Source organism: Dermacentor silvarum, chromosome 1 (assembly GCF_013339745.2).
Source record: "Dermacentor silvarum isolate Dsil-2018 chromosome 1, BIME_Dsil_1.4, whole genome shotgun sequence".
NCBI lineage: Eukaryota > Metazoa > Arthropoda > Arachnida > Ixodida > Ixodidae > Dermacentor > Dermacentor silvarum.
In genome coordinates, this window is record NC_051154.1 from 82,405,566 (window position 1) to 82,432,404 (window position 26,839).

At 45.7% G+C, this 26,839-nt stretch overlaps 1 protein-coding gene across 1 annotated transcript in view; it reads left to right on the plus strand.

Moving 5' to 3' along the window:
• Window positions 1-7,546: 7,546 nt before the first annotated feature.
• The window catches only part of LOC119431652 (iroquois-class homeodomain protein IRX-6), a 99,193-nt gene continuing 79,900 nt past the window's right edge, over window positions 7,547-26,839 (plus strand). The window contains exon 1 of the mRNA XM_037699133.1: window positions 7,547-7,714. The gene's annotated coding sequence lies outside the window, so the exon portion shown is untranslated. The remainder of the gene's footprint in view (window positions 7,715-26,839) is intronic.

The following is a 26,839-nucleotide window of genomic DNA, read 5'->3' on the forward strand; positions in this document are numbered from 1 at the left end:
TGAATATTTTTAGTGAGTGTTCATAAATTCAACAAAAAAAAAAAATGTGTCGAATTCGCTTGCTCAATGATTAAAACCGCGCATCCACAGGATCAGCATTCACAGGACATCGGCACCTGTCCTGCATGTGTACTTCGCTGTCTTGCGTTGCCGTTCTTGCGCTGCTTTTACTATGAAGATCAACCAGAGCCGCTGTTTTGTAGCGATGCCTTTAAAGTAATAATGCCTTTTCGCGCTTATCGCGCTTTATCAGTGGTCGGAGCGACGGTTCGCTCGCGTTATCAACGGGATCAGCCGGCCGTGAGCGGTGGATGATAAGACTAGAGTAGAATAAGTCATAATGCCTCGCTACAAAATCGCGGCCCAACTCGCCCAGTTTTACACTATATTGCACTTCAATGAAAGTATGTTGCTTCTGGCAACAAACTGCACTTCCATGCCAAACAAGTGTGCAATCTTGATAAGCTTTTTCCATCTGTAAGCGTACAGATTGTACAGGAGAGTGATCTTTCCTTGGAAGTAACGTTAGGTAAAGAAACACGGATGAACTATAATCCCGTGGTGTGTCAGGATTTACCAGAGTTTTATGAGATCGTGACCTGAGAATTCAAGCAAGATGTGGTGGACGAATACGCAAAAAAATTTCGTGTAATCGGAGGCCCATATGAATTATATCTAATCCAAAGCCGCATGCCTATACGGGACTATATAGCATATATATTTCACCTATACCTGCGAGCATTATTCTGGACATATAATTTCGCCATAAGGCCAGGATGCATTTTCATGTAGTAATGCGGTGGGCCTGATGTGCAGATATTTAACCGCATGAAGGCGGGATTGAAGCTCTTCCGATACGCGGCCGTTTCGCAACAAGACGCATTTGACTATATAGGCGTTCCCATAGAGCATCCTCTTTGAAGGCAACCAGAATTTTTTTTTCAATTCTACAGCGATTCTTAGAGTAGAGAAATAGATCAAACATGGATCGCTTAAAAAATATATCAAAATAAAACCGAGCACCTTTCATTGCAGTAAGGATTTAGATTTTGGTACACAAACAGACATGCTTGGCAAGCGATCTGCCCACTGCATCATTTTCTTCTTTCGTTCCTCTGTTCTGTTCTGTTGTAAATTGGTAGCTGTGGAAAGAACGAGGTAAAAACACATCACGTACTCCATTTCCCTCTGTTATAAAATAGAAAACAAATAAGTGACTAAAGATATAAGTAATCTAAGTTAGAAAAAATGAAGAAAGTTTCTGAACTGTCTTACACCAAGCGCAAGTGAATGGAAGCCATCTCGGTACCGTCGTGTTCGGTTTTACCAGTTTTATGAGACCGTGACCTGAGAATTCATGGAAGATGTGGCGGACGAATACGCAAAAAAAAAAAAAAAACAATGACGTGTTATCGGCGGTGTTTGCCTTATTATAACCTCGCGATAATCACAGGCATGAAAGGCTAATTATACGTTTAGCCAATATTTCACGTGTTCACGAAAATTATGGTATTGGATCAAAGTACAACTTTGTGGCCTCATTAAGAACCACGGTAAGCGAGATATGCCTGGCGCATATATCAGTCAGCATCGTGGTCGCTGAAATGACGTGACTCCATGGAAAGCCCGCCAAAATCGGACGAGAAAGCTCTTTTAATGGGATATGCGGAAACAAGAAAAGTAAAGTAGCAATATTTATTTTTATGTCGTTTCTTTTGAGTGCCTCTTACCGAGCCCCGTCGAGCTAATGCAACATTGCAAACGTTTGTGCATTAGTGTATAGAATGATGCATAGCTCGCCCGCGTGTGAGGTACTCAGTATTTTGCGATGTTCTTTCCCATCAAGGTGAGAGGTTTTTATTTGTCTATTTGCTTCGTTCACATGCCATTAAAAGCGAAAGTGTTGTCCGCTAGTCTTCGCGCATGTAACGACGTAATGACAAGATCTCTGGCCTTTCCGAGGACAAGATTGCCAGTAAGAGAATTCCTGACCAGAGCATCATCCAAAGAGTGATGTCACGTCAAGAATGCTGATGACTTGCATAGATTACGCCTGCATGAAACAAACGCATAAATAAATTTTGCATATGCATGAGGCATAAAGGTGTCGCAAATAATTCAGTTGTTTTGTCTTTTAGCATCGGTTATTTTAGGCAATGTGTCTAAATTCAACCGAACTATAATTTAGAATTTACGCTTGCCGCAGTACACAACTAAATATCCCGATGTTCTTGGGGATCTTAGTTTGACTAAAACACAATCATAGGAAGGACTATTAGTCATTGTGGTGTGACTTTCCTTTGCCTTTTATATTTATATGTTTGTGGGTGTATAGGACTGTGTGCTGTGGATTTCTGGCCCTGTGACGTTGTTTCTTTTCATTTCCCCACTACCTTTATTTTTTATATTGTTGCTTCTGTTATGTAGGAATAGCCGTCACCATTATAGGGTGAGTATATCTTTTTCATTTTATTTTCATTAAAAAAACACTATTATTCAGTTGTGTGCACGCTTACTTCGAACATCGACCTGTTCGTTTTCCCACATGCAGTTGCTAACACATTCAGCGGCTACGAGGACATGCGTAATTGTTACATAATGTGAACGCCTAGTTTCGACTAATACGCGTATTCAAGACGAGAACGACGACGTGATTGTGACAAATACTTGCAAAGATGCGTGGAAAATCCTGCCGTGTTCCCCATGAAGGCAAGACTAAAAACAGCCATGAAATTTCCGCCTCTCTGCAAGTTTAGATGGATTTAATGGTCTATAGTGTGCGAGGCGAAGTTCGATTCGTTATTTCAATCGTACTCGCACATGTCGCAGGTATACGTCGCAGTAAGCGTGACAGTTGACTACTCAAGTAATGCTGACGAAGGGGGGGGGGGGCTTATGCAGTGAACCTTTTGAGGGTAAACCGTCAGTGTGCTTCTGTCGCTCGTTGGAAAGCCCGCCGACTTCGGCGATTCCATCTGCTCTGATTTTATTTACTGCAACAGCAACAGGGGATTCTTAAAACCAGCTGCCCCCACCATATTATCAATAATTTCTTGGCGATGCAGACAAGCATGTCTTCGTAGGCTGATGCATTGCCTGCTATCACTCTCAGACTCTGGGCGGTGCACAAATTGCAACGCGCCGAAGCTGCGTGATGGAGCAGCGGTTGCCGCGTCCGGCCCACAGCTGCACGCAGGCACATGAGCTCGTTTCCCTATGTAGTGTCCGCGGTGTGTGATGCTTCATTTGTCATCGCAGTACGGAGAGGGTGAAGCTGAGGAGGCGGCCTATCGACGACGAGTGTGTAACAGAAATGATGCAACGCTGCAAATCGAAGTTCGAGCTTTCAACCGTTCCAGTAAAGAAGCAATAATAATGATACTAAAATTTTCACTCTTGATCCCATGCCAAGCCGGTAGTGACAAAGTGGTGTCCATGAATACAAGCTTTGACTGAAGCAGTGTCATCTCTGAAGCTAATTTTACGTATATTGCAATCTCATGTGATGTGTTTTGCACATATTAACAGATAAGTGTTAGTGAGAAAGATGTGTGTTTGAAAGAATGAAAGTACCGGCTTATTTGCCTACTAGCGCAAAAAAAAAAATTAAAAAATACGCTTGTCCTCGTATACTGTACTGTCGTTGTAATTCTCTTTTCTTTCTTAACCTTTTTTTTTTTTTTTTGAGCTAGTCGGTTGATATGTTGTTTCCCCCTTTGTCTGTTCAATTAAACCGAAAGCTTATAGCAGGTAAACGTAAAAACAGCTTTAATTGTACCCATCTGTTGGTTAAGACCTGAGTAACCAACTGAAAGTTAGTCAGAAATGTCAATGTTCCTCTAAAAAAATCCAAATAAGTGGCGCTGCATATCCAAAGATAGCCCGAAGTATAAACAGAAAATTTCAATCACGCGGATCGTATAAGAAGTACGTCTCGATCCACAAAAGTATTACATTCAGCATCTAAAACAGCCATCCATGTTCCCAAAGCTCTCCCGATATTAAAAGAACGAAAAAAAAAAAAACATAAGAAAAAGTAGGAAGATTTATCATCATCTACAAGCCGTCGGCGGCGTACTTTACACTCACGATGGCCATCTGGTCGGCTATCATTGGCGTTAATTTGGCAAGTAAATTACTACATGCAAAACTTGACTAAATCACCTAAAAAGTGATTATGTAAACTTTAAGGTCGATTTTACTATCATTGCCGACGATGTCTCGCACTTGTAAATGTGTGTGTTATGCTGCACCACTTAAAATGTCCCAAAGCGAAATGAATTATGAAGCTGAGAACATGCACAGAAATGTCATATTTCAAAACTTGAGTGCGCGAACAGTCAACAATGCATGCCCCCCCCCCCCCCCCCCTTTTTTTTTTTCTTCTCTTTTTCTTTGTAAGAAAAAAAAAAACACGAAGAAGGAAAGAAAGCCGCACTCAATTGAAAAACTTAGCCATCAACTCTGGGAAAGGGACAATCCCGGATTGGCGATAGTAATTAACCTAACTGGTCACCTTGTTTTAAGTAATGACGTGCCAGGTGACTGGTCGCATGTCATGTTGAGAGAGCGGCCTTTTAATAAAAAGTGGAAGGGTTTGCCAGGCGGCGCTAACATGGTATACTCCAGACGAATGCGATGACAAGTGAAATGATAAGCACAGTGCACGTCACAGACTCACTGTCACACAACACACACTCTCGGGCACATACAAAGCTAATCATAAATATCTCGTTGAGCGTGCATATACTACGGACACGCGGAAAACATTCTATAGATCAACAATGGTCATGCTGAGTTCTCCGAATAGAATTGTGCTAACCAGTTAGTTGCAGCAGCCATATAGCATGCAAGAGCGTTATGTAGAAGTGCTGAGACATGCGCTTGCTTGACGCCAAATGAGCTACGCAATATTCACATGACGATTATTGTTATCCGGTGATCAAGCTTTCACCTGCGGCTGTCAAAGTCATTTGAACGCCGTCGAGGGCCGGCCGCGAGCGGCGACGGATGCTTGTGACAGTTGATTCGTCTGCCATGCAGAGTGTTCCTGATCGTTCAACACGTCGTTTGGCATTAACAGCATGACAGGCATATTATTTGATAGCAAAATTTTCACCCGACATGAGCCACATGTGAAAACTGGCGAAACAAAAATGTTTGTACTGACGAAACCGTCATACACGCATGCTATTGCTCCTTTGTGCCCCTCTCATAAAGTCGAATTTTGCGTGTATAATAATTTCCTTACCAAGTTTAGGACAATTATAGCATCGCAGATCGCCACCGTGAGTGTAAAGTTCGCAGCAGACGGGAACCTGCACAGATTTCAGTGTTTGTTTTCTTCGTTTTTGAAATTAAAAATGTTTAGTACAAGTGAACCTGCAGACTTAGTTTGGATGTAGCATGTTTTTTGGTAGTGGACTCATAAAAAAGTGGGCGATTCGAAATCATGGATTCTAAAGTTCATGATTCCATTCAAGACGTCACGAATGTATGTAGCGCGCTTCTCTCAACGAAGGCGAAATCATTCTTGTATTATTATTATTATTATTATTATTATTATTATTATTATTATTATTATTATTATTATTATTATTTTTTTTTTGATTTATGCGTGCGCCAGCACTTAGACCTCATGGTTGTTCCTGGGCACGATAAATAAATGATTGATTGATTATACACGTTGGCTTCACAACGAGAAGCCGTTACTCACTGTTAATAGAATAATAGAAACCAACACAACTAATGTCTAAACGAAGAATGAAGCCCGTTATACATAAATATATAAGTGTAGTGAGAGAAGTTCATTATCGACAGCGCACACTACACGCAATACACCCACAATACGACGCTTTGTTTCAGACCAAAATAAATAAGGTAGATATGAAAGTATCATGGGCAGTTGCGCATGCGCACGGAGACGGAGTGCGAGACAAAGGAGAAATAAAATAGTTTATGTATGTTTTGTACGTAGCTGCGTCGTGTAAAAGATATAGCAAAAGATTTCGCAATGTGAACTGCTTATACGCTTGCAACAAAAAAAGATTCTTAGCAGCGTTGCTTGCCAGGGCACCACCTCATATAGCATACATCTTTCTGTTTCGTATCTGAGGAAAAATGGTTGACTTCTGGAGCTTACCCTCTTACGATGTGTTTTGGAATTCAATGCAAAGATGTATCGTAATGCGATTATGCCCGTTTCTTTACTATTTCTTCATTTACCTATCATATGACTGCAGCCCAAGTGTGAGACTTCAGGTGATGTGGGCGCTGAAGTAAGTCATCGATTACGGATATATGCTTTGTTCCTGAACGGACCACAAGAAAAAAAAAAGAATAAATAAAGTGAAAAAAAGAAAAGAAAAACCTACGTCAGTGTGACTCCTCTGTCCTTTCTATGAATATATATTTCTTCCATTCACTCTTTCAGGATGTACACTTTCGACAAACATGGACGCCATCTTGTCTGAGGAGCGTTGTGAACACGTGTGAAGGAAGAAAGAAAGAAGAATGAGAGCCGCGCACACGCCTCGACGTAATGCGAAAGTGAAACGGAAGACCATGAAAACAAGAGCAGAGACCGCATTTTATGGGGGGTTGCTTTTCATCCCTACGCGTGCGAGAGAGTGCTGCGAAAAAGGGCTCAGCATCTGGCCTATGCATAGCCCACGTAATCGAGGCTGAGCAAAAAGTGGTCCCAGACTGGGAGGCTGCAGCGGTTGGCGTGTACACATGGCATGGGGAGGCCGTGTAGACGAGCTGCTGAGTTATCTTGGCTTTGTCGAGGAGAGGATGACAGTGGTGCTGCTAGCTAGCACCGCGGCCGCATGTACCGTGGGGTCCGTGAGCACACAAAGGCGTCACGGCTGAGACCGAGGGTATTTGCACGAGTTGCCAGCGGCAGCACATGCTGGGATAAACAGGGAAGCCCCCGTCGCGGGGAGCAAACCCCAGGACAGGGGCTCGAGCTAGCCCCCGGGACCGAAAGAAAAAGTAAGCCCCTTTTGTGCGCGACAGCCCCCGAACACAGGTCGCCGGAGACGCGGATGCCCTCTCGGCGGTTGGTGGCGCATGATGTTTAACCGGGGACCGTGGAGGCAGTAACAAAAAGGAGCCTCCGAGGAGGAGGACAGCCAGGATCGGTTTTTGACAACTGGGTACCGATGTTGGCGCGGCTTGTCGACAGCAATGCTAATTTGTTGCCCTCTCTCTTGCGGGCCCCTCCGCCGGCGGGGCTGCTCCAGGGCCGGCCCCTTGTATTATTATTACTTGCCAGACTAGTGCCGGGATAATAGTTACACCGCGACCGGCGCCAACTGAGCGTCGGCGGGCGGGCGTGGAGACCGAGGCGGAGTTGCGCACAAAGCGCGGGCCGGGGCCGCCGGCGAGGCGGAGTTGAGCGGCGCGGAGGCCTGCGCTGCTGGCCGCGCCGGGCGGCCGCGCGCTGCCATTGGCCGACGCCGGGCTGCGCCGCCGCCCCGCGGCTAGGCTGGGAACTGGCCGCAGGGGAGAGGGAGCGCGGCCGCCAGACGAGATCGGGAGACTGCACAGCGCGCCCATCGGCCGCGTTTCTCTGCCGACGTGCGCGTGCGTGTGGCGTGTGCACGCGTGTGCCAGACCGACCCCGAGACGACAGCCATGGTCCTCCCTGGATTGCCCGCCGCCTGAACCGGAGCCCGCGGCGCGGACCAGCGTCGACGGTAACTGCCAGGTAGGCCGAAGGCGCCGGGGCCTGCCTGGGCCTCCCCATCCACGTGGCCAGCAGCCTGCACGCTGCTATTTCGGTCGCCAAAATAGCAGTGCGTATGCAGCCGCCCGTCTCTGTGTCGCTGCGACGACGTGCGATCAAGTGCCCGCACGGCCTCGTTTTCGCTGCCCCTCGGGCGCTTGTCGACCGTTGTCGCTGCTCGCGAACGCGCTCGGAACGCGACGTCCCTGCCTGTTGCCAGCTGTGGCCGGTCGGCGTGTAAACAGCGTCACAGGGACTCGGTTGTTTCGAGCGGCTGTCTGCTTCGGACAGCTATTCTCCGTGAATGCATATACTGTTACGAATGATGCATTACGGTGCCCCGTGTGTGTGATTAGGGCTGGAAATGCGACGAGCGTGGTCGTAACCGGTTTAGAAGGCGGTGGAATGTGGATCTACTACCACGTGATTGGGATTACCGTGCAAACGTAACCGATGTCGACTGCGCCGTTGTTGTTCAGAGGTGTGCCAGTTTAACATTAGCCGGTATGCTCACTTGTCATGTTTGTCAGAGGCATACACGGGCAGAAAACCTAGCCGCTGCGCCCACGGCTCCAGTGCTCTGTGACATCCAGTGTGTCATCACCATGCGATTTGAAAGAACCGTTGTGTTGCGGTTGCGCTTGACGGAGCGCACGCTCCCCCGTAGGCTGCAAGTGTCCTGTGCGGGAACATTTCTCTATATATTAATCAGTGATCCATCTTCAAATGCTTATATGGATACTTTCGTTAAGTCATTATGTGGCATTCCATTTCGAACTTTGTTCTGTGGTTAAAAACACCGACATACTAGTAAAAAACTGTGCGCAATATTTAGCTGCTTCCACAATGTAGGTGCTCTTTGTCGTAAAAATAGGCCTATGTTATTATGCGTATTGCGCTTCTAGAGACATAAAAAGGTTAGACGAACATGCCATGTCCATCTCACAGCCTTTGGTGCGGTGCTTGTTGTGTATGTGTGCGATCCGCTGTGCACCCTTTGAACATAACTGCTACAAAAGAGTGGATGTCACGGATAGTAACAACCGGTAATTTGTCATACAGTAACAGGTTACACGCATCTCGCACTGGAGTTAAAATATTCGACGTGGAACAGAAGATGCGAGAGATATGTAAATTGCTTATTGTAAACTTCCATGTATGCCCTGTTATAGCTGTGTTTAACGCATGCGCAACGTATCCGCTGCGTATGCGCAAATGCTTGACAGATTTGACAGTGTGGTCATGATGGTCCGACAAGCGTTCCTTGATGTACAGATAAGCTTAGAAACGTACGAAGTATACGCTCTCTTGATCTGTCAGAAAGTCAGTGTCAAGGGACACTCTCCAAGCGGAACTCGCATGCTACATGCAGCGATCTCGTTCGGTACATTATACTCAATGCTATAGCTAGTCGTTAACAGCGGTAACTTGAGAACTTAAGTAGTGAACGTTTTGCAGCTAGCTTAGGATTTGACACAATACAGATAGTATGAAAATAAAAATACAGTAAGCTTACTATATATTATCCTAGTTTCTTTATATCGTTATTGCTGGTAACACATTTACAAAGTCTGAAGCATCTTGAACGAAATCATATATTGCCTCGTGTATATCAAAATTTCGTGCACAACATTCGGAAACTGCAATTTCAGGCTTACGCCAACATACGAATCTACGCACCACAACCTCTTTTTACCATTGCATGTTATAAGTTAAACATACCGTTCGCAGTAAAAGGCATGGGTTTCAGGAATTGTTTGAAGCAGGAACTGTCCAGACAATGAAAGAAGCAAGCATGTGACAGATGTCAAGTAATATGCTCAGTTGCAGCGCTGAGTAGATCGTGCTTAACAAAACTATCAGTCACATTGTGGAACGATGCCTGTGAGCAAATTCTTCTTTGAGGCTGAACATACTGTTTTTACAGATGCATGCAACAGTGCAGTCATGACTTTTGTCAGCATGTCACCTTGTTTGGATTTTGAATAACGCTGGTGCGTGCTGCAGACTCTGGGGGCACATAACAATATGGATGTGTGACATATCCAAAATATTTTCACTTGACCATCATGGTATCAGTTTGAGTCATCGTCCTTTCACGTTTTCAAATGACTCATTTGTGCGTTGTGAGCATAGCTATACGGCTGTCATGCAGACAACTGGTATATACACAGCTAAGGCTTGACGGTCGCAAGGACACATGTTGTCTTTACAACCGACATCTATACAGCAAACATCTGTACAATTAACCAAAGCTTGTTGGAATACAGCGCGCGCGCTTCGGCGTATATATAGAATAAGCCACATGCGCCGTATTACAATGCGCTCTCGAAAGCATGTGAAAAGCTTCCTTAACAGAAATTGGTTAGTGTATAAAACTGACAACCAATTACAGAAGAATGCTACGTACAGATAAGTAGAACGGTTAACGTTTAGTAGACAGCGACAGTGACAATATTGACAGTAAACTTGATAAGCGTCATTATACGAATGCGTTTGTATAATACTTAAGCTAAGAAAGCGAAGGAGTATCACCTATTGCTTTCTAACCTTAGTGTCTTTGAGAACCCTTCCAAAATATAAAATTTATAACATACCGCCAGCTCCCTCGCACATTGTGCCGAAATATTGGTTCGGGCTCACCGGCCGAATGTCTGAACCACATTTACATCGATGCAGTTCGCAGAACATCAAGAACACTTAGTGCATATTTCTGGCAAAGTCGCAATACGTTCTTGTGCTGCGCCTCGAGAAATAACACGTGTTAAACCTCGCATCAAAGCGTTTAACACTTATGTAATTTTTTTTTACGTAAAATGCGCAAAATACATGTCGACCCTATCTATTCAGACTACGTGTTCGGTTTATTATGAGTACGTGCTCACTTTAATGCATGCCACAGATAGGGTACATATGTCCGCTCTGTTATTATTTGATTCACAAAAGTTATCTATTCGGATTAAGTATGTTTCATGCTTGTGGCTTTGTTGGCATAGAAGACTCAGTAAACATGCGATCTTTTATATATATATATATATATATATATATATATATAAGAATGCTTTGAAAAGGGGGGGGAGGGAACGGGAGAGAGAAGGGGGTGACTGTCTACAAAACAATAATGCTAACGTTCTTGCCGTCAAATCCTTTTCCCACTTTCGTTTGCGATGTGCTCACCTCGATATACGCTGCTGTCGCATATACAGTCGCTGAGCGCCAAAGCACGGTATCTCTTGCGGCGTCCAGACGGAGCGCATGTTTTTCTGAGTTTCTCGAACATAACATACATGTCTGTGCTCGCGCCAAGTTAACAAATTCTGTACAAATGGCTAGTGACATACCATATACATGCGTGAGCTGCACGCACTATTGCGAACAGCTGTTTTTGCGTCTGTAACACGTGTACACGCACGGCCACCGAGAACTCAGCTTGCAGGCTTATGACATTCTAGTCGGGAAAAAGTAAAAATGCAGACACACGTGAAACAATAACATGAACGCATAATGGGCCTGTCAGACTGCTGTCGTTGTCACATTGTAGGTTTCGGAACGGACGTTTACAACCTCAAAACGGAATGTCTGCGGTACACTTTAGGCATCCTATGCCGACTTCATGGTGTAACTAGCTTCGAGAAGACTGGGACTACAAACTGATAAATCGTTCCGAATTGGAAAACGCAAAAGCATTTTTTCCCTTAAGAACGCCAAGAGGTATTATTGCGTTAATACACCTTGAAGAGTTAAGCAGTTAAGCGAAATCGTGCTGGCAGCTCCCTCAGTGCTAAGAAGGAATTTATAGACTAACGGATAACACAAGCCAGGGGGAGCAGAAAACTTAATGTTTGCGGCCGGCAAAGTGCAGAAACAATGTGCACTTCAGAGACACGTACATAGAGTACAAGTATTACTAGCTCAGTCATCCTGCTATTTTGATTCAAAGTGAAAGGCGGCACCGAGATTATCTCAAATGTACGCGATACAGACAGGTATAACAGTTGGACGCGTGGGCTTGGTTGACACAGGTCATTTCACTCAGCTGGCTATTTGTATAGGCCAAAACAGAGTGCCAGGTTAGCTGCGGACCAATTTCTTCAGCATGCAGTGCACTGAAGCAGCCTGTGATACACAACAGCTGTTCATCCATGTTTCGCAGACCTACGAGAGAGCTCAAACAGACAAGAAAAAGCACGGAGAGTGCCCAATTTATCTATAAAGCGGAAGCCTCGACGGCATCACGAGCAACGCTGCAATGCCCCCCCCCCCCCCCCCAAAAAAAAAAAAAAAAAAAAAAAAAAAGAAAGAAAGAAAGACCAAGGGACGCTAACGACACGATCCCCATCACCTGGCAGGCGTGGCGAAGCGCGGCTGCAAAATGTTTCCGGTCAGGGGAGTATAGTACACACGGGGGAACAGCGCCGATAAGCTACGGTGTTCATAGTTTTTCTCTGTTTCCTCTTTTGACAGCCTCTGATGTCACGCATTTTGACGGTTGTCATCTGGGTGAGAAATGCTACGCTGTCAACACGGACTGTGTTCATGGGGACATTGATTTTCTATTGCCAGTTTCCTTTTATTTCTGCGCGGCTGTGTTGCGTGGTGGGAAAATCAGTCCAAGTCCGCTCGAAGATACAGCGATAGCCACTGAACCGTCGCAAATGTGTGCTGGCTCACGTCGCGTAAACGGCCAGCATGAGAACTGAAAAGGGAAGACGCGAAGGAGACATTTGGACCTGTTAATGGTGGCTTTTATGCCTGCTACGGATTGAATTGAAAAGCTGTTATGCATTATTAAACATTGCTGGTTTAACTTTTGCTATGGCATTCATAATTAGGGGCAATAACTTTGCAATATTACGAGTAACACAAGGTACGAAGCGGTACCAACCAAAAACGTGTGAATGAAACGAGCATAGAGAGCGGTGCCTATAGGGTGAATTGGTGATGCTTTCAAGCAGAGCTGTAATGGGCGTTAAGGACACCTACGGATGCAGGAAAGCTTTGGCCCACTTAATGTCGCGTAAATCATTTGGTGCGAGTTATTTCCTTGGCGCTACCGCATACCTTCGCATCTGCTGAGTTCTACAGTAGATTTCATTCGCATATCCTTTCGGGAGTGTATACGTTTGCACTCAATTGAACGGCAAGCAAACTTTTGATAATATTTCTAGCTTAAAATGAATGCGTGTGGCCTATTAGTATATACAAATATCTGGAATACTCAAAAGCATGATTCGACATGTCATACCCGCATCCGCCTCAAAGAGTATATATTGACCAGGTTAGTTCTATAGAGAGAGAAAACCAGAGGCGAAACTGGCTGCCGCGGTCATTCTGATCCGTCCTTTGCTTTCTTTGGCTCATTCGCTGAGCGCATAGCGGACTTGTTTAAGCGGTGAAATTGCTTTGATAAGCAGAAACACATGTGCTCGTGATATTGTACGTGCGCGCGCGGTCAGCTAATGCGTTGGATGATTCCAGTGTAAAACAGCGCTATTTTTCAGAGTCTAAGAGGGGAATAATAAAGTACTTTATAGCGGACAAATCCTAATCGATTCTATTCAACGAAACTTTACATTTTCTGATCTTATCTGGTATGGGCTCCCTCCCATGACCATATGGAATCCCAAAATACTTTGCGAGAAGTTTGTAAAGAAACGAAAAAAATATATATATTAGGAAAACAAAGACGCATTGCCCCGCATGGATTCGAACTCCGGTCCCACAGAGCGGTAGTCGAAGGTTTTTTTTACCTCTCAGCCACTCAGACTTTTTCTTTCATTTTTTTTCTCTCATGATATTTATTTTCTGGCACAAAGGACTCGCGGGAAACGCAAGCTAACGAGACGATCTATATAGTGTCGAGAGGAATACTCTCTGGAGAGCGCCATCGTGCCGCATCTATATGATTGGCTGACGCCACGTTCTGCAGCTTACCTATAAACTAGAACCGAGGTGAAATAATTTAAATGAAGCTGGAGGCCAGAGAGAGAAAGAGCTAGAGGCAGAATGCGAAAGGCAAGATCGGATGGAGGGGGAACGTGCAGCCGTTCACTTCTCCTCAATCGGGCAGCGCCACTTCCAAGAACGAAGATATGGACTATATAGCTGACATTGAAGAAAGTGTTTTTTTTTTTTTTTTTTTTTTTTTCCGGGGGTGACTGCTCGCGCCCACCTGCGAAAGTTTACTCCAACCGATACAAGACGAAACAGTGCAACACTTACTGCGTGTAATATTGAGCCGGATATCGCGTCACTGATTTCATATTGGGCGAAACTGAATCTCTCTCTTTTTTTCTTTTTTTTAAACGTAATTTTTTGGTCAAGACTGTCGAAATTATTATTTTGGACAAAATAACTGGCTGACGAACGCCTCCGTCTCTGTCTTACCGCATTTAAATAGTCAAATCAGTATTACAAAAATCAAAGGTACCTACACATCTCTGCCGCGCTACGTTATCTTTAAGAACTGCCAAAGCCAGAACACTTCTGTGTATACTTGCAGCATGCTAAGAAGGCATGCCCAGAGAAATGCATGGTCAAGAGCGTGTCAGCACACCAGTCATTCTTCCCGTGCTCTGTGGTTTACCGATGTAGTTATCACCCTTTTATATTAATATTGATGCACAATAAAGACGGTGTGGAATTTTTTTCGACGGGGGGCCGGGAGCTATAGCTTATCTGCCTTAGCTCATATAGAAGTCAAATGGCGTAGCATGATGCAAACGCTCCCAGCTTGTCCATCTCAACACCCCCCCCCCCCTCTCCCTCCTCTCCCCCTGCGACGCTATAGCCCATACCTGCCTGCACTATCGCTTATGACAAACTAGCACCTACAATTCGAGAAGGCTGAATAGCTGTGTACACGTATAATGCAACAAACAGTCGTCATCCAATTAAGCCTAGATGGACTTCCGCAACGCGTTGCTTTTGATTTTTGAACAGGAGGAGCTGTCGTATAGGCAACGATGCCCCCCCCCCCCCCCCTTTTTTTTTATAGTATACAAGTGTTTAGATTAAAGTTCAGCCTGCACCGTTCGCAAAAAATGTTTCTAGAATAATTGTTTCTGCAGCCTGTACACCTGTATATTTAGCTTGCGGCCAGAGCATAGAAATCGCATATACCTCGCTGCGGATGCATGTCGCGAAGAATTCAGCTGGTAAATGACAGAAACGGCAGAAAGACCACACACGACACGCTACTTTTTGTCGTGGTTGTCCCTTGTGCTATCCCTATCCGTGTGTGCAACTGAATTCATCGTTAGCTCGGACAAAAAAGAAATAAAAGTAATTCACAGGATGTGTAAATGCGAGAGCATTACTTGTCGCCGAGTGTGTAGCTGAGTTTAGTGTTGCGGCGAAATGTTGCTGAGTTTAGTGCTGCTGCGTTATGTTTCCTATTGTAATGTTGCTGCTGATGAGGTCGCAACAATGCAACACGACAAACCGGCCATATTGCGATCTCTCAGCTGAGTTTTATCTGCGGAGTTCTCAGTAGTGTTTCACACACATTGCGTTGAGTGTTCTTTCGTGATGACACCACTTTTCATCAAGATGATGCCACTTTACTACTAAGCGCGGACAGGTGGGCTAGTTGGTTGTGATTAGCATTATGAAACATCGTTCCAGCGCACAAATAAACGCGGACGAGCAGAGTAAGACAACAAGAACGCCACTTTGCCGAGCGATGACAGTACTTTTCCGAGCGGCACCTTGGTATATTGACACTACATTTCTTCATCGGGTTCATAGGCGAACTCTAACTCATACTCTGGGGCGATTTCCTAGTCGTCGTCCGACGGGTACCTGAAGCGCGTTGCATCTTATTCGTCGTTGTCTTCGTCCATGGGCTCGGCGACGGTGTCTGCGGGCCCCCGACAACGCGAAAGGCAGAGCGAGCGGCTGCAGCTTGCCGTGCTCACTCCGCAGCCGCTCGCTCTGCCATCTAGTTAACCACCCGCCAGGCAGAGACCAACCACGTGCACAGGCTCGAACATATTCATCACTGTCGACTGTTGCAACGCTGGCGCAGTGGTCAACAGCTTGCTACGGAGCGGTATCAATGGCGGTGAGGGGCAAAGGATCGATGGCCACTTTCTTTCTTTAGTTAGATGAAGATGACGTAATTTGTGGGCCGTTTTTCTGCCACGACTTTTCTTCAACGGCTTTTGGATGATGAAGTTCGCTATACCCGCCGCGGTACAGTGGCTATATGGCGTGGCGCTGCTGCGCTCGAGATCATTGGTTCAATTCCGGGCGTGGTGGCCGCGCATTTCGACGGGGATGAAATGCAAAAACGCTAGTGTATACCGTGCATAGGGTGCACGTTAAAGAACGCCGTGTGGTCAAAATTAAACCAGAGTCCCACAATACGGCGTGCCTCATAATCAGACCGGGATTGTAAAACCCCAGAACTTAATTTACAAATTCCTATAGCAAGTTAACTTTTTTAAGTTTAGCAAAGGGGAAATGTGAGCTGAGTAAGAGCGGTAATCATCAAATGGCTTGAATACGCTCTTTTTTGATGCTGGTCTCTCTTCTGCAGGGTACCGTCATCGCGATGTTTTCCTATGCTGCAAATTACAGTTTTGATCGAGCTCTGCGCGATCGCGTGGAATCACAGCGAGAAATGATAACCGTATCGGATAGATACATTTATCGGCAAAAAAATTCATAAGTTATATGTCTTGAGATTTCTGCGAAGTCTCGCGTGGTTCCCTGCAGATGGAGAGGTGCCTTATGCTTGTTGCCGGGCTTTATAAATGTAATCTCACGTACTTATCACCGACATCGAATGCCAATAAGCGCGCTAAATAAATAAATAAATAAATAAATAAATAAATAAATAAATAAATAAATAAAAAGTGTATCGCTTGTTCACCCCCCGTCATCTGGCTCCCTAGTATACGTAGCGTATTATTATACAGGGTACCAAAGTAAACGCACCGTCGCGTTCCTGACACATTTTTGTTTGAGTGTATATGGTATATAGACTTCAGGCTGGTTGCGCTGCAGTGGCGCTACCGGCACATTGCCTTAGGCAACTTATTAATGGCGGAATCAATACAGTCAAGAGGGTCACAGAAGTGGCCCACCAGGGTTTCGTGAGGCGGTCGTTTGAAGCCCCTGATGTACGCGGACCATCACGGAAAGCGTTCCGTTTGTGACATTGACCATTGTAACATTAGCTATAACATTATATTTCCTTTGTTTTTAATCAACACGTATCGTACAAGACAGACAATTAACTACGAACGCTCATTGAAGTGGGCAAGAACTACCGCAGCAAGGATTGTGCACGAGTTTATATAAGGATGAATCTGAGCAGGCTGTTAACTATCGGAAATGGTGTAGCTTAGATGTTCGGCATATAGCCCCGCAATCATAAGTAATTTCAGAGATATATGTAGGACATATGGATCATAGCAGAGGGGGCACACCACTGGTCAGTTTACCGCGCCACGGTGTCTAAGATAATAGATATTTCAATAGAACGAACACAATCTACTGAAGCAATCGCAATAAAAAAAAACTAATACAAAATACTAATGCATAATACCAAAGTTGCCCCCAGAAACAAGTGCTCCAGGACTTATTCTTTCTTTGTTTTTTCTATAATGCTCGTCCTCGCCACTTCAACCTATAATTTCCTTCCTTTTGTTGTTACTGTACGCACGCACACACGTACAAACACACAGACACGTATATAACACACAGACACGCGCCCGAACTCCCGATGTATCAAACAGGAGGTTTAGTGCAGCAGTTATTCAACACAGTATAGGCATATACTATACAAGCCAAGGTAGACCTTTTTTTACCAGTTTCCGTATATGAAGGCGCAACAGCTTTACTGTGTTTATAACTAAGCCAAACATACATGTGTACGCGTTGCTTGAACATACTTGCTCAAGAAAGCGCTGTTTCATCATAACATCAGCCCTTAGCGCAGCCTTATTGCGGTGCATATTCCATGCATCTGTGATTTCCATGCCGGTTCGCTGAAGCTGCATAGTCGCAGACCTTCGAAGGTGTGGTCTCAGTAAGCTGTTTCATTACTTTCGGCACATCCGGTTTATGAACCCTGACGAACGCAGATCACTTTTCAGTGCATAGGCGCAGAAAAGAATGAACTCTTTAGAGATGACTGAGACCAGATCATTATTTCTCTTTATAACGTGTTAGATTAAAGCAGGCTTACTAAGTGAATGTTCCGCGGTAGCTGCATTTCTTCCAAATTCGTTTTTGGTGACCCCAATGAGCAACCATTGCACCTCGTGCTCGTCATTTTTTACGCTCACAATATGGATCATAATCCATTGTCACGCTCAAAGGCATAGCATGCAACTCTCAGCTACCACGATGACGTGGCCTTCCTTTAATTTGGCGCCGAGCGTGAGTGCGGCTTTCACAGTGACGACTTGAACGTGTTCATCGGACGATTTAACTGTGCGTGTGTCGAACTATAGCGGAGGAAGACGACTGTTCTGAACGATATAATGATGTATTTTGGAGAGGCAAGCACCGACGGTTCGGCAAGCAAACAACACTATAAGAGAGAACGCCGAACCGCGACACCAACGCTTTGAAGTTATGGCGAAGGCACGGTTGAGTTGTTTTCAGCCATGATGCTTCTCACGCAAGGCAACAAAAGAATTATGCAGAAGGACAGCACAGCGCTGCGCCGTCAGTCCCGTATACGCAGACTTAAACGAGGCGCACAGAGGCCGAAACTCCCACTTGTCAGTCATTCTCGACCGCGGAAGGGCTCGCGCTGGAGACATTGCCGCCTGCACAGGTCTGTCACATATAAGTGAGGTTTCAGAGCAAAGATGTTAGCTTGCCCAAACATTGGACGTGCGACGTTCCACCTCTGTGTCGCCGTTAGTTTTATGCGCTCGCGTCTTTTTTTTTTTTTTTTTTTTTTTTTAACGCTTCTAGCAAACGCGCGCTAATAAATATTTGCATACAGTGAGCGTTGCAGCGCTCACAAACGCAAGCACATAGAAACGCTATGAATTGCCCATGCTTGCTCGGTGTAGCCGCCGGAAACGAATATATTGTCGCAAGATACACGGAATATTTTGTATCGAAAACGCTATCGGTATAGTATAGTGGCGCGTGAGAAACACGGAGTGTGCGGCAAGCTGCATAAGCCGTCCCAGTTAACCGACGTATATGGCTATGGCAAGCGAGTAGATCGCTCTAAATTCGTCACTGGAACAAATATATATTACAGGTAACCCGAAAGCCTCGTAGGGAAGGCTTCCGGCAGCCTATCGCTTCTATGTTGATGCTCCTCCATAGTGACAGTTCGCCTGATGTCCAATTAGGATATCGCAGAAAATTACGAGATCAACTTTATTTTTTGAGGATTTGAACACGTCTTTATTTTGTGCTTTACCAGCCTTGGTGCGCGTGTGTTGCGTGTTCCCTTTGATGTCGGATGTGATAACTCTTCTCGCTATTCCTTCTTATTTTCCCTTTTTTTTTTTTTCTTTTTTTGGTTTTTGTCCGGCCTTAATAAACCCGCTGCCCGGCCCACAGCTGCGTCGCGTGCGCCGAGCGACAGCCTCTCCCGAGCTTTTTGTCTTGGCTGAAACAAGCCGCTTGCGCGATATTGAAGCCAAGCGGGCTAGCCGCCGCGTTCTCGACACCTGTAGACGTGTTTATAAGTCTGTCTCGGGGCAAAAATGATATGCGCCCGCACCATGTATAACGCGCATCTAGCGCTCGCGTCTGGCTAAGGGCCAGCGCAGCCGTTGTCGAGCAGCCACTCGCGTCGCCGCGACGCTTTTGTGTTACCCGCTTTTCTCTCGTTCATTTTTTCACCGCTGCCCCGTCTTTCTCTTTATCTTGTTTCCCGCCTGCCGCCTCATGTCGCCCTTTTGTTTCGCCTTCCTCTCCCCCTCCTTTTTTCCCCCTTCCCATTTCTGCGTCGTTTCCCGCCGATGCTGCCCTCTAACGAGCTCAATGTCGCCGTCCTTTTTCTCCCTCTCTCCTTTTCTCAGCCCGTCGTGGTTTCTTCCTAGCACAGAGACTGACGTTAACGAGCTATGTCACAGCGGCGCCCAAAATCGGCCCGCCTTCGCTCGAACCGAAACGCCCATGTATTTGGGGGGGGGGGGGGGGGGGGGGAGGCTGCGAGAGGTTTGGAAGCCGCGCTTTACACCTCGCCCGGTGCCTCTGCTTCTGCTGCTAGTGCGCGCTCTGGCGAAGCTAGACTTGCGCTGGCTGCACAGGCGCCGCGAGGGAGGAGGCGAAAGGCGCCGACGGAGCTACACGCGGCAGCCGCCCTTCGTGAACCGGGGCGTGATTCAATTACAGAACGCCTCAACAGTGAAGGCACATCGCGCGGCTATGCACATGCCATACGAACAGTTTTCGCGGCGGTTCCTCCTATGTTGCGGCAACGCGGCCGGGTAAGAAAGGCAGGGAAAATAACGAGGTTGATTGGTGGAGGGTTCAGGTCGGCCACATTTGTTCTGGCGTGGAAACATTCGCGTTCGCTCCTTGAAAACACCGAAATGAACGTTCGCGTTTCGATTGTTTCATAGAATGATAATGGCTGCGCTTTGAAGAAAGAGGTGCTCACAGGTTTAAGCGAAGTTCTCGCGAACTCTCACTTTCTTAACAGGGTATTTTGCTAGGCTCTCGTCTCTGTGTAACGTTATGCTGGCCGAATCTGTCTCGCATTGTTTCACGGAATCTCACGTAAAACCTGTCGGTTACCAGTCATTGGGCGATAAAAAAAAATGCGATAATAATAAGAAGAAGGAAGGAACGACAACGATGAATTTACATCACTGCTTGAGGTGGAAATTGAGGGCTCAACCTCTCGATCTCGAGCCCGTCGCTATACTGACTGATGCATGGAGCCGACCAGTGCTTTAGAGCCAGCTTGGAATATTTACTGCTGCTTCAGAAGCACATGTCACATTTCGGATGACGTAGAGGAAGGGTTCGAAATAAGATGTGATGATTAATTTATCACAGAACGTGGTATAACTTAACAAGGTGGTGCACATGGTGTTTCCGACGAAAAGCGAAGTGGACCAGTTTGAACATATAGAAAATGAACCTTTTTACAGCGTCGTTTTTACAGCCGAACGCACTGAAGGCCTTCTAACCCTCCACGCGTGGGACACGCATGCGACGTCGATACCAGGACAGCGCGAATGCATTTCGAGCGTCCGTATATATCGCAATAAAATAATACAGCATGCATAGATTTCTTTCCGGATACGAATAGCTCGCACCTTCTATTTTGTTTTAACCAAAAAGAACTAACAGCACAGAGTAAGAAGAAAGAGATAAACAAATATTCGTTTGGCTCTGAATGCGAAGAATGCAAGGTAACTGCGGACACGTCTTTTAGCGTGCCTTTGTATAGTAGCACGTAGTGTTACTACTAACCGGCGGTTGTTTTCTTGTTTTTTTCTTGACAAAGAGCATGCTATTCATATCGCCGCTAATAATTTTCCTTGACCGCTCTTTGCGCAACTGATAACGATAATGAAGGGAAAAGAAGCATTGTTGAACATGTTTGTGTGATCGAAGTCACAATGTTCAGAGTTTTATGAAAGCACTATGTGCATGTTCGAGGAGGCTGTTCGATTTCGTAAAGGCTCATTCACACTAGGCCGACATGACATCGATTTTGGTCGGCCGACTGTTGGCGACAGCAGTTTACAGGACGGAAAATGCTGTGGCCAACGGCTTAAAGAAAGGAACGCGCTGTCGCCAAGAGTCGGCAGACCAAAATCGGTGTCGTGTCGGCCTAGTGTGAATGAGCCTTAAATATCATGCAATCTATGACGGTCACTAAGTCCTCTTGATAGCATATGCAATATCCGGCTTTGTAGCTTCTGGTGTAACTGGCGCTTGTTGATTCTACCTATGTACACCGCCGCTCTGAAAGAAACAATGTATGCTTCTTTCTTTTTCTCTCCCCTCCCAAATGAACTGCAGGAAAGGTCTCGTTCGCATGAAACAAAAAGGTCGGCTATAGATATACACTATAACATCACGCGAATCTATGGCGTCTCTTTTGGAAGTTATTAAACAAGAGTAATGAACGCATGCGAGTCGGCAGCGGCACGCTGCTGTGCTGTCTCGCGAGGACAGCATCTGCACCCCTGCTGCGCGCGGAGGCTCGCATGCTATGCTAGCTTGCGTTGCCAGTCGCTTCGGTTCATCCGCTTTCTTGGCACGCTCAGAACTAAGCGCAGGGGCACGTGTTGCGTCGAGGAGTGTCAATTAATCTTTTTAGCGCGGGGTTTCGCGGTCTAACTATTGTGTAGTGGAATCGGCAGTTCTGTTCCGACCTCCCAGCTGCACGGATAGTTCGACGTAAGGATGTATAGGAGACTGACACGAGAATCAAGTGGAAACACACACACACACACACATACATACATACATACATACATACATACATACATACATACATACATACATACATACATACATACATACATACATACATACGTACATACATACATACATACATACATACATACATACGTACATACATACATAATTACATACATACATACATACATACATACATATCATACGCGTACATCTTGGAGTAAACGTCAGAAGTGATAGACACAACACTTCCTTGCCATATTTTACTGAAATCAGCGAAAGCGCTGCAGCTTTTGTCGCCATTTATGGATACGGCTATTATTTTTCACATAGACAAGCGGGCAAGAATTCCAGAAATGGTCTTTAAGGCTGTATTAAAGAATACTAAAAAAAAGAAATTTTTTTTTGCGTTCACCAGCAGTTGCGTTACTAGCAGTTACCAATTGTGGACATTGCTAACAGCACGGACTCTCCAGCAGGAATGAAACAACAGGAAGTTGACAAACGCCTACGGAGTTGTTCTTTATATTTTTGTTTAAATAATTGACATTTTACAGCACGTTTTTCGCGTGGCGCTTCTTTTCTTATGGAATTTTTCGTCACAGTGTGATATCCGCACCAGCATATTATTTTATTTAAATACAAGCACGAGGCATTATACGGCGCAAAGTCGCCCATGTTAGACTGTGTACAATTTAGAATGCAGGATTACGAAGAGAAGGTCTCATCAGGGATCCTTGTCAGCCGCAGGACTCTCGCATCCTTGTTTTTCGTTAACAAAACACTTGCGTGATAAACCCAGCATAGAAAGATTAAGCTAAGTTTGCCTTCTATGCATTGTAACGTAAGCTGTTTAGGTTGTTCAGTGTTAGTAATGAGCTAATAATATACCACGAAAGAGTGCATGTACTTTGTTTTGTCATTCAGTGATGTTGATTGTACGCGAGCTACAAATGACTTGTGACCGCTTCTCGTGGCTCGTTACAGCCCGTCTCTGTCAGTCGGAGGAGGAGGAAGGAGAAAGACAGAAGGCAGGGAGGTTCTCCAGAATAACGTCCGGTTGATACAGCTAACGCTACAGCGTGCTTCGCAGCACAACGCAAGCAATTATTTTTGTGCACTGGAAGGATAAGGCAAATGCCTTCAAAAGGGAACTTTTTCACCGTCCTCTAGACGTGAAAATATAAAGTACACGCAAGTCGATGGTCCAAGTTTCGATTTACCATGGTGTACCCTACGTCCGTGAACGTTACCATGACAAAAGGCACGTAGCTTCTCTTTATGTCCCGAGAATGGAAACCATATGTCGAAAACAGTGCTAGGTACCTCTAGTACTTTGTTATGAAATCGCCATGACACAAGTCCAAAACAAATACCAGAGTTGAATGAGGACGGACGAGCCGGACAAGTCAGCGACGATGATTCGATTGATCTGAAGCCGGCGGCACGCAAGTTCCCTCTTGCGTGCGTTAGAATGGAACACTAAATCCAAGCGCACTGAGGAACCTTAGCTTATCCTGCAGCGCGTCCGCAATGTAGACTGTACAGCCCAAAAGAAGCAGACCTTTCATTTGGTGTTGTGCGCTATACGAAAGTCCCTAGTCACCTCAAATGCCAATTTTCGTGATCAGACCACACATGTATACACGCGACTCCAGCGCACACAAAAAACGAAGTTCGCGTAAAACGGAAAGAAACAATCGGTCTGATTCACGGAGCCTTTCTTTGGAGAGCACAGCCACTGATAATAAGTTCTTGTCTACCATCACGATTCTCCGGAACCCGTCCTAATGAAAGGGTTTCTGCGCATGCGATCGGGTTTGAGAATCCGAACTCCTCTTTAACACATGTGTACAGGGGTAGGAGAGGCGCTATTACATGATATGGTCGATGAAAACTGTCGGTTTTGGCGGATCTAATCACTGTCTTGTTACCTGATGTGCGGCGATGCGCGGCAGACTTACATTGATAAACGCCGTCTCATGTAGCTCTTACGGGCATTTTACTCAGCCCTTTACTGTGCTTTAATCAAGTGGTAGGAAAACGGGCTGTATACGCAGCTAGGCACCGAAAAAGGCTGAGGCAAAACATAGGCCGTCCGTCGTTTCGCGCAAGCAGCCACGTAAAGCTAATAATCGTTTGGCGCGCTGCGTATATACATGAAAGGAACGACAAAATGCTGAAGCGTGAAACCATAAAGACGAGCAGCAGCGAGCTGGCAGGGAGTCACGTTTCCGGCGGCAGAAAATAAGCGGAGGAGTGGCGAACACCGTTTTATTGATATTGCTTTATCACCACAGCCGCTTCTCGATTGTTATACGCCCAGTCTGCAGTGTGTCTCTCACGATGGCGTCCCAAGACGCCAGCATGCTTCGCTTCGTCCATCGGGCTTACGGATGTTCGCACGCGGGAGCATGATGCGTGCGCTATGAGCAAAGCGTTCTGACTCACTTTGACGAGCGTAGTGCGCTTCTTTAGTGGAAAACAGAATAAGAAGGGACCGCTCAGAAGAGTTTTGAGGGGAGATGCATGCCAGGCAGAAATATATCAAATGTCGCCGCGCATTCTGTCGATCGCTGAAGCTGAAGGCTCGCATAACCCAAAACGTAGAAACGAACTAGCGAAATGTAGGTTGGTGCATTGAATTAAAATACGGCTTGCTTACTGATTACTGTATCAAATGACATTTAAGGGACAACCGGGGACATGGCTGCCGCTTCTAATAGAAAGACAACACGAGCTTTAGTAGACTCAATTAAAACAAAAAATTCAATGATGGTAGGATGATGTTTGCTGCATTTTCTAGTGAGTCTTCATAACTATTCTACAACGCAAATAAATATCGATTTAGTATGCAGTCATTCATGTCGCATATTTTAGCTCATTGGCCGAAAGCCGATGAACAAGTTAGTTATTGGTCGGAATCATAACGACAAAAGAAAAACGATTCATTCGTCATTGCAAACGTAACGTAGTCCGTCGAGCGTCCCGTCAAACATCGCAGTGCATGCCTTCACCAAGCGGTCGTGTGTATAGTAGTACTATAGGCTGCACACTGAAATGAAATGGAGGCACACCGGGTGTAGGCCGAGTGTTGAATTGGCCCGAAGATCATCGTGCGAAGTTATTCCTCTGTTGCCGCAGGATAGAACCGACAAAGAAATGTCCCGTACACAAATGTGTGCTCCTTAATGAAGCGAATATTACCAGGGGCAGCCGAAAAAAAAAAAAAAAAACGCCTTTTTGCAGCGAAGCTTTGGATGGCTAGAGTTCTATGCATTTTTCGTGTCCGTCAACAGATCTGCGTGTGCAAAAACTCAGTTCCCGAATATGATGCAAAATAACTTCATTCTATGCAAAAGCTTATACGTCTCATCACTTGGATATGCATTTTCAGTACATTAGTTATCAATAGGCACCATTTTCAAAATCAGTAAACTTTCAGGTAGATAAAAAGGATAATAAGGGTTTATCAAAGATTTGCCGCGGTGCGACCCGCGTCGGCCATGTGTACGCTCGAACCGCCCTCTCTTTGTCGTCGTCCCGAGCGCTTACGTGCCTAGTTTCTTTCCGCTCTCCTGGCGTGGCGGTCCCGTCGCGCGTGTCTAGTTTTCTACGGCTCCCTGAATTTGGCGGTATACTCTTCCACGCGAATGTATGCCGCCGATCAAAATAAATGTGTGTGTGCCTGTGTCTTTCTTTGGGATGACCGCCGTCGCCGCTCAAGAGAAATCAAATTTGATCATACCTTTGATCTAAATTCTTTGTCAGCTCTATGTTGTGTGCTAAACTGCTTCGCTGGTAATCCACCTTCACAGCAGTGGACTGGCGCGTGACTTTTTCGTCTACACATAGTCTGCACATACCTACGTGGCCTTCTCTTAATTGTTTAACTTGTTTGTAGACCACTGTCAACACGTAAACGCATACGTGTGGGCCATTAACACTCAGCTTTTAAATAAAAAGTTTTCTCCCCCTTTTGTGGGCTTACGTGAGCATTCGAATGCAAAGCTAGTGCGTCAAATGCGAACTTTGCGCAGAGTTGTGGGCTGCTACATTGGTGGGCACTGGAAGAACCTAAGGTCGAATCTCAAAACTTGTCGTCCCTAAAGCGGCAACCACGTATATAGAGCGAATTCCTGGCTCATTTCCCGTCACCCGGCATCGGCGCATCCATTTGGCGCCGCGCTCTCTCTGCCACCCGCTGTAATACAGGTTGAAATCTGTTCTATACGACCGCGTGTTCTAGCAAATAACCCAGGTTTAGTATACTCGTACGTTCGATCGTGAAAATTGAGCGCGAACATCGCGCGGCTTTAAATGGACGCCTCGACGCCGAACGAAGCCTATATACAGCAAAAATGCGCTCGAAATACGTTCTGCGTGGTTGCCGCTTACGCGACGGAACAAATCACTGGGTGAGTCCGCGGACAGAACATGACGTATCTCAGGGGCACCGAATCACGGCACATATACAGATAGACGCCTCTGACCAGCTGCTCGCTCAAGTCGGTGCCGCTGAGCTACGTCACGCTCAGTCCTCGGCACTATAGTCAGTGATTTGTTACGATTGTGCGATTCCACATTTTGGTATGCGTGCGTATGGGGGCCGCCGCACGAGATTACTAAATGCGGAGCGTAAAAACCAACCACAGAGCGTGCGTGGTATCCCAGCCCGGCAAAGCACTGTCTCTGCTGGCCGCCGGTCGGAACACGTATGCTGCCACTCACAAGGTG